We start from the raw sequence: 8,321 nt of genomic DNA, 5'->3' as shown, positions 1-8,321 counted from the left end.
CAGGCTGGAGTGCAGTGGCACGATCTTCACTCCCTACAACCTCCACCTCCCAGGTTCCAGCGATCTTCCTGCCTCAGCCTCCTGGGTAGCTGGGTTTACAGGTGCCGGCCACCACGCCCAGCTAATTTTTTGTATTTTTAGTAGAGATGGGGTTTCACCATGTTGGCCAGGCTGGTCTCGGACCTCTGACCTCGTGATCCACCTGACTCAGCCTTCCAAAGTGCTGGAATTACAGGCGTGAGCCACCATGCCCAGTCTTGTCTTTAATTTTTAATTTTTAATTTTTTTTTTTTATTTTTTGAGGCAGGGTCTCACTTTGTTACCCAGGCTGAGTGCAATGGTGTAATCATGGCTTACTGCAGGCTTGACCTCCTGGACTCAAGCAATCCTCCCACCTCAGCCTCCTGAGTAGTTGAGACTACAGGCATGTGTTACCATGTCCAGTTTTTTTTTTTTTTTTTTTTTTTTTTTAATAGAGATAGGAGTCTCTCTGTGTTGTCCAGGCTGGTCTCAAACTCTTGGTGTCAAACGATCCTCCCACCTTGGCCTCCCTAAGTGCTGGGATTACAGATGTGAACTATGATACCCTCACTCCTTTTTATCTTTTATTTACGTTTGTTTTTCATTTGAAACATTTACATTGGTCCAAAGTTAGAATATACAACGAACTACATTACAGTGAAGTCTAGGGTCCATCTCTGTCTCTCTGCCCTGTTCCTTTCCTTTCCTTATATGTCCCCATCTTAACTGACTTTGTTTCATCCTTCTATTATTATCTTTTGGTAATATAAGTAAATATATCTTTTTATTTATATACCCCCCTTTCTTCAACAAAAGAGCATAGCAGAAACACTTTCCTGTTCCTTGCCTTTCTTTGTTAACAATGTATCTGGAAATATAGGTATATATAGAAATCCTTCCTATTCATTTTTATAGCTGTGTAATACTCCATTGTATGGATGCACCATAAGGGATCCACCCAGTCCTGTGCTGATAGACATTTGGACTATTTCTGTTCTTTTACTATTATAATTATTGGCAGTGGATATCCATATTTTTGCCAGTTTATTTTTGAGATAGATTCCTGGAAGTGGTATTGCTGTGTCAAAGGTTAGATAAATTTGTAGTTTTGCTAGACAGTCTCAATTTCCCACCATAAGGGATTTTGTTTTGTATTTCTGCAAGCAGCTTATGAGAGACTCTCTTTTCCCACAGTCTTATCAAGAGCAGGTAGTCAGACTTTGGATTTTTGCCAGACTGATAGGAGAGAAGGGATATTTCTGTGTACTTTTAACTTGCCTTTTTTGTATCCTGAGGAAGCTGAGTTTCTCGCCACACATTTAACAACCACTTGCATGTTCTTCCTGCAAACAGTTTATATCTTCTTTATTTTTCCATAGGGTCATTGCTGATTTTCTTCTCAGTTTGTAGAAGCTCTTTATCCATTGGGAATATTGATCCTTAGTTTAGAAGTTGTATTTCAGATAATGCAAAATGTCATGTGCAGGGGAATTTGGGAACATCTAGCAAAATTACTAATGCATCTTTCCTTTGACCCAGGAGCCTCCCAGAGACCCTGGACTTGACTTGCTGAGCTGCTGAAATAGCAGTGGCCACCTCTAGACTACTTGTTATGCAAGAAAAATGAGCCCTTAGATGGATAGTGGTCAGTGTTTTTGTTACCTGATGCTTTCCTATGTGATATACATCTGTTTGTATACAGATCAAGCTATTATAAATATTTATTTGGAGGTTTTTCTCTTCCACTAGGCATATCAAGAACATCTATTCTTTCTCTCTAATCTCTACCTGTCACCTCTCTCCTTCTCATTTATCTCTTATATTTTCTTCGATTTTTTCCAACTGTGATGTTATCCTTATCCAGTGATTCAACTGTTTAAAAAAGTAGGCTTTTGGCTGGGTATGGTGGCTCAAGCACGTAATCCCAGCACTTTGGGAGGCCCAGGTGGGCGGATCACGTAAGGTCAGGAGTTTGAGATCAGCTTGGTCAACATGGTGAAACCCAGGCGTCCCCAAACTTTTTACACAGGGGGCCAGTTCACTGTCCCTCAGACCATTGGAGGGCCGCCACATACTGTGCTCCTCTCACTGACTACCAATGAAAGAGGTGCCCCTTCCTGAAGTGCGGCGGGGGGCTGGATAAATGGCCTCAGGGGGCTGCATGCGGCCCGCCGGCCATAGTTTGGGGATGCTTGGTGAAACCCCATCTCTACTAAAAATACAAAAATTAGCTGGGTGTCATGGTGCATGCCTGTAATCCTGGCTACTCAGGAGGCTAAGGCAGGAGAATTGCTTGAACCCGGGAGTCGCAGGTTGCAGTGAGCCAAGATTGCACCACTGCACTCCATTCTGGGCAACAGAGCCAGGCTCTGTCTAAAAACCCCTGCATACCCTGTGCACAAGAGTTCCTAGGGGAAGCAGAAAGGTAATAAGAGTGATTTTATGCATTGTTTCTCTATTCTTTGGCATCTAGAAGGTGGATGCCTTGGTACTGGGGCAGCATATTTGCTGTAGCTCTAGCTCTGTCTGCTCTGGCGATGTCCAAGGGAATTGTAGAATTGATTGGGATATGTACAGAGGCTGGGCCCTGTCTGGCCTCCTACTGTGCCAGCTCAGGCCTCCTTAGCTGTGTGTCTTCTTTGGCTGCCACTCCTTTAGCCATATAAATGGTATATCTTCTCTTCCTGACCTGGGTGGAGCCCACATATTTCAAGGAAGTCATGCTTTGGCTCAGCTTACTGCTGTGCTTATCATTTCACATGGCAGTTTCCAAAGTCAGCACTAAAGTCTGTAGACTCTACCCTATCAAAATAAAAGACTAAGATCTAAGAATTTATGTTCTGGGATATTTATTGCAGCATCATTTGTAGTGCCAAAAAAAAGGAAGTAACACAAATGCTTATCAATAGGTGCAATAAATGATGGTATGTTCATATAATGGGGCATTTTTTTTTATTACTCCTCAAAAATGAGCTAGAGTTGGATCTGTTGCCCTGGAGAGATGGTAAGATATACTGTACTTCAAAAGCTACCACTGTGAGCTATGTACTGTGTTCCTCTTTCTCTCCATATATACATATTTTTAGAAACAGGATCTTGCTGTGTTGCCCAGGCTTGAGTACAGTGGCTATTCATAGGTGTGATTATAGCACACTGCAGCCTTGAATTCCTGAGCTCAAGAAATCCTCCTGCCTCAGTTTCCTGAGTAACAGATTGTAGGCATATACCACCATGCCTGGTTTTCTCTAATTTCTTAAATGACCAAAAAACCTTCCTTTATTTGTGTCTACAGATTTGTTTACATTTTCGAATATTCCATGTATGTTGGGTCCCAGTTTCTTCATGTGTAAATGGCAAATAACAATAATACTTCTCTCAGAAGGTTGTCTGGAGGACTAAATGATCTACAGTAGGTAATATGTGAAAACAGGTCTGTATTATAAGCATTAAGACCTTTTGTTTACTGTTATTATTGTTTTCAATGAATATAGATGAATATGTAGAGATATGTTCTCAGGCTGTTAATACCAGTTACAGTGTAGCAGGAGAGAAACACAGGAAAATGGAAATATTATTTACAGTAAAAATTAAAGTAGAAATGTGGAAATTAACCTTCTAAATTATAATACTATAATGAATATGAAAAATCTAAATATATGTGTGTACAAATAAAAATATTGATTTAATTAGGTGACTTGAGTGTGGGCAATTTTTATCTCAGATTCTGTGGCTATTTCAATGTTGTTTTTCCTATCAACTCTTTTAAATGTTCCTGGCACATAGATACTCAAGAAATGGTAGCTATTTCTATAATAATTTTGAGAATGGCTTTCCTAGCAGCTTCCTGTCCTTGGGTGCCTTCCAAACACCATTGCTGCTCACAGCAGCCCTTAAGGAGCCCCTTTCCACTCCAGCGCACTGCTTCTTAATTGTCCTGTTTGCAGTTAATTTGATTCTGTGACATTAAGCAGTGTGGAACCAGGATGATATTGACATGGGAGAGGGGAGGTGGTTGTAATTACAAGTAACGTAATCACAAGTCCCTGTGACAGGGAAACAGAAGGTCAAAGCTAGAAGACAATGTGATGATGGAAGCAGAGATTGGAGTGGTGCAGCCATGAGCCAAGGAATGTGGGCAGCCTCTAGAAATTGGAAGAGGAAAGGAATGGTCTCTCCTGGGGTCTCCTGAAGGAAATCTTTAAAAAAAAAAAAAAAAAAACCTTGAGCCCCATAAGGCTCATTTTAGACTTCTGACCTCCAGAACCATAAGAGGATACATTTATGTCGTTTTAAGCTTCTATGTTTATGGCAATTTGTTTCAGTTGCAAACAGAAACTAGTACAGGAACCTCAGCTAAACCAACTCTTACTGCGTTGGTTTCCTGCATAATCCTATTTTGCATTACTAGAGCTGAATATCATGTAGTTCTTTCTCTTTGAAATTATTTCTGTGAACAAATCCTAATATCTTCTCAGGCAGATGAATGCCTTGGGCAGAAAGACTTATGCTCAGAAAGGCAACTGTTTATATACATATTTCCATTTACACAAGTAACAAAACCAAGAAGACTGGAAGGAAATACACCAAAACATTAACAATGGTGGAAATACCAACTCATTTCCTGCCTTGAACTTTTGTGGATTTTCCCAATTATCTCTAACAAACAGCCATTTCTTTGGAATAAAGAGCATAGTTTTACATGATGAGGTATGAGACAGTCTAAGTATTTATGCCATTCTCTGGTACTGTGGAAATTAGTATAAGGGATAGACCACTATAAGCTGGAGAGGCCAGGGAAGGTTTCATGAAGCAGAGAGGAATCTAAGCAAGGCCTGGAAGGATAGTAATATGGTCTGGCTCTGTGTCCCCACCCATATCTCATCTTGAATGGTAATCCCTATGTATTGAGGAAGGGACCTGGTGGGAGATGATTGAATCATGGGGGTGGTTTTCCTCGTGCTGTTCTCATAACAGTGAGTTCTCACAAGATCTGATGGTTTAAAAGTGTTTGGCAGTTCCCCTCCCCCACCTCTTCTGCGGCCATGTGAGACATGCCTTGTTTCCTCTTTACTTTACACTACGATTGTAAGTTTCCTGAGGCTTCCTAAAGCATATGGAGCTGTGAGTCAATTCAGCCTCTTTATTTATGCATTTATGTATATGTGTGTGTATGTATGTATGTATCTATGTATTTGTTTTTCTGAGACAAAGTCTTGCTCTGTCGCCAGGCTGGAGCGCACTGGTGCGATTTTGGCTCACTGCAACCTCCACTTCCTGGGTTCAAGCGATTCCCTTGCTTCAGCCTCCCAAGTAGCTGGGACTACAGGCACGGACCACTGTGCCCTGCTACTTTTTTGTATTTTAGTAGAGACAGGGATTCACCATGTTGGCCAGGATAGTCTCGATTTCTTGACCTCAAGATCCACCCACTCAGCCTCCCAAAGTGCTGGGATTACAGGCGTGAGCCACCACACCTGGCCCAAACCTCTTTCTTTATAAACTACCTAGTCTCAAGTGCTATCTTTATAGCAATGTGAAAATGGACTAATGCAGATGGGCATTTGAAAGGCACAGTACCAGGCAGAAGGCATGCCTGGCAGTGGGCATGCAGTGAGCCAAGCACAAGAGTGTATTTTCCTGAGTTTATAAATAAACCCATTCAACTTAAGGGGAACATCTGCAGATAATATAATTCTACAAAGAAAAAAAGATTTATCCAGCATTTATTTTATGTTGGATACTATACTGAGGACTTTGCTGTATTATCTCATTTAATCCTCTGAACAGTCTCAGGAACGTTCTAGAATTATCCTAAATATATAGACGAAGGAATGGAAAAACATAGATGTCACATAATTTGCCAGCAAATGGTAGAGGCCAGATGTGAACCCCAAAATCACTCCAGAGCTTATATTTCCAAGTGGGATTGGAGAAGTCGACTGGATAAGAATTCTTAAGGCTTTGAAATAGCAGGTGTATTCACTTTCTATTGCCACAAATTTAGAAGCTTAAAACGACACCCATTTATTATATCATAGTTCTGTAGGTCAAAAGTCCAGGCAAGAGCATTTGGATTTCTCTTTAGGGTCTCACAGGTCAAAATTAAGGTGTTGCCAGACTGGGCTTTTATCTGGAGGCTCTGTGGGGGAAAATTGGCTTCCAAGCTCATCCTCATTGCTGGCCTAATTCAGTTTCTTGTGGTTTGTAGATTCCCATTTCCTGACTGGCTGTTGTTGAATGTTTCTCATGCTTCTGATTTCTGAATGCCTCTTCTGCCACCAGCTGAAGAACACTCTATACTTTTAAAGGGCTTGTTTGATTAAATTAGGCCCACCTAGAGAATCTCCCCTTTGCTGTATAACATAATTATGGAAGTGACAGCTTAACTATTAATAGGTTCCACCCACACTCAAAAGGAAGTATATTATATATACAAGAATGCGTGTCATGTGGTCATACTTCTAATTCTGCCTGTCCCCACCCGGCTGAGGGTTCTGCTTTTTGTCTTGGCAAAGGATTGTCACTGGAGGTTTTGTAGAGGTATGTGTATTGCTGAGTAGTGGGTTTTACAGAGATGACTGGGCCTAAATGTGGAGCTGGGACTGAGATGAGGAAAGAGAGAAGACAGGGAGGACCTGAGTGCAAGGCAAGGGTGTGAAGGCCATGAAGAGGGAGAATCTGGGGAGTGGAAAGGCTTTCTGGGGCTTGGTGATTCATTTTGCAGGGCTTTCCACCTTTGGAACATGTTTGTAGTCGTAATTTACTCTGACCTTCCTTACACACCTATGAGGCAGAAGGCATTATTCTTTCCACTTGACAAGCAAGGGAACTGGCAAGTCCCCAAACATCTCTGTGCCTCGAAGGTCACGCTATAGATCTGTGGCCCAGGTCACTGGACTTAGCCTGGTCCTTCCTGGAGCTCAGGAAAAGGAAATCGTACTGGACAGATTTGTGGCTTTTGATCCCGTACCATCCTTGCTTCTGCCGTCCTCCTCGCTTGGGCCCATGGGCGGTTGCTTTCCAAGAGAAACAGTGGGGGAAGCTGATTGACAGGCATACTGCTGAGGACAGGAGAAATTGCTTTTAGGTTCCTGGACCTTCTGTAGCCTTAGTGAGGCTGTGAAGAGGTTGGAAGTGGGAGGGCAGAGACAAGATTTTCCTCATCTCTGTAAGGTGGGGAGAGAGAATGAAACACACACACACACTCACTCTGAAAAGGGAATAGGAGGGGCTAGAAAGGGTAGAGGGAGTGGGAGAGGGAAAGTGGGGCGAAGCAGCCCAGTGACACCTGTTGATTATAGGTGATACAGATCTATAGAAGAAAAATGAGCATTGCAGAGATACAACAGGGAAAAAAACATCCACTTATAATCCTGCAAGGCAGGAATAACCCCTTTTAAGATTTTAGAGCCAAAGTTCCCAGGTTTTGTATGTGACGATGTACATTCTATAACAAGCACCTACTGTTTTAGGATCTGCTTTGTGGCTGATCGCTATTGATGACAGCTGTCAGGATGCGCCCCCCGTGGCCAAAGTGTCTGCATCTACGAGGAGACTTCGGCAGAGGCTGTTTCCTATCCCCTCACCCTGTCCCCATGACCAGAGGACAGGCAAGCCCGGGCGGCGGGTGGGGGTCCAGGAAACAGAAAAGCCGTCCGCTTAGCTTGCTGCCCTAGGCTGCCTGTTCTTCAGAAACAAATCACTCAAAAAAAAACCCAAAAAACAAATAAAACCCCTCACTCTATTAAGAAACCTAACCCAGTAATCTCAGCCCTCAAATGCTTGCTTTTTCTCCAGCCGGCCTGAGTAGGAGAAAAGCATAATGAAGCATTCAAAATGGCACGTACTGATTGGCTTGGCTCACCAAGAGAGGGCACTTTTACCAGCCTTTCAAATTACAATTTATTCAATAGTGAAAAAGTAACTCAATTTGAGAGAGGCACTCCTGAGGAGTTGCATTTTTGCCACATAAATTATGTCATTATCATTGTTCACTTGTCATTCTCTGGAAGCCACTAGGCAAAGCACAGTTTCTGGCATGCAGGAGGCAATCAATAAAGGCTGTTGAATTAATGAGATTATAACTGGCAGGAAAGTTCAAATTTCACAGACTTGGGAAGTTCGATACGGTACACAGTGAGTTGAATTTGCAAAGTTTATCCCCTTTGGTCAGTACAAGGAAGACCACAGAGTTGAGAATCAGCCTGACCTAGGTTCCAATTCTTTCCCATTTCAGCCCTAAGAATACTTCACATCCTGGTTTCCTTGTTAATAACAGGATAGACATCTCTCCAGCATGT

This window comes from Saimiri boliviensis, chromosome 6 (assembly GCF_048565385.1).
Source record: "Saimiri boliviensis isolate mSaiBol1 chromosome 6, mSaiBol1.pri, whole genome shotgun sequence".
NCBI lineage: Eukaryota > Metazoa > Chordata > Mammalia > Primates > Cebidae > Saimiri > Saimiri boliviensis.
This window is presented reverse-complemented; position numbering follows the sequence as displayed.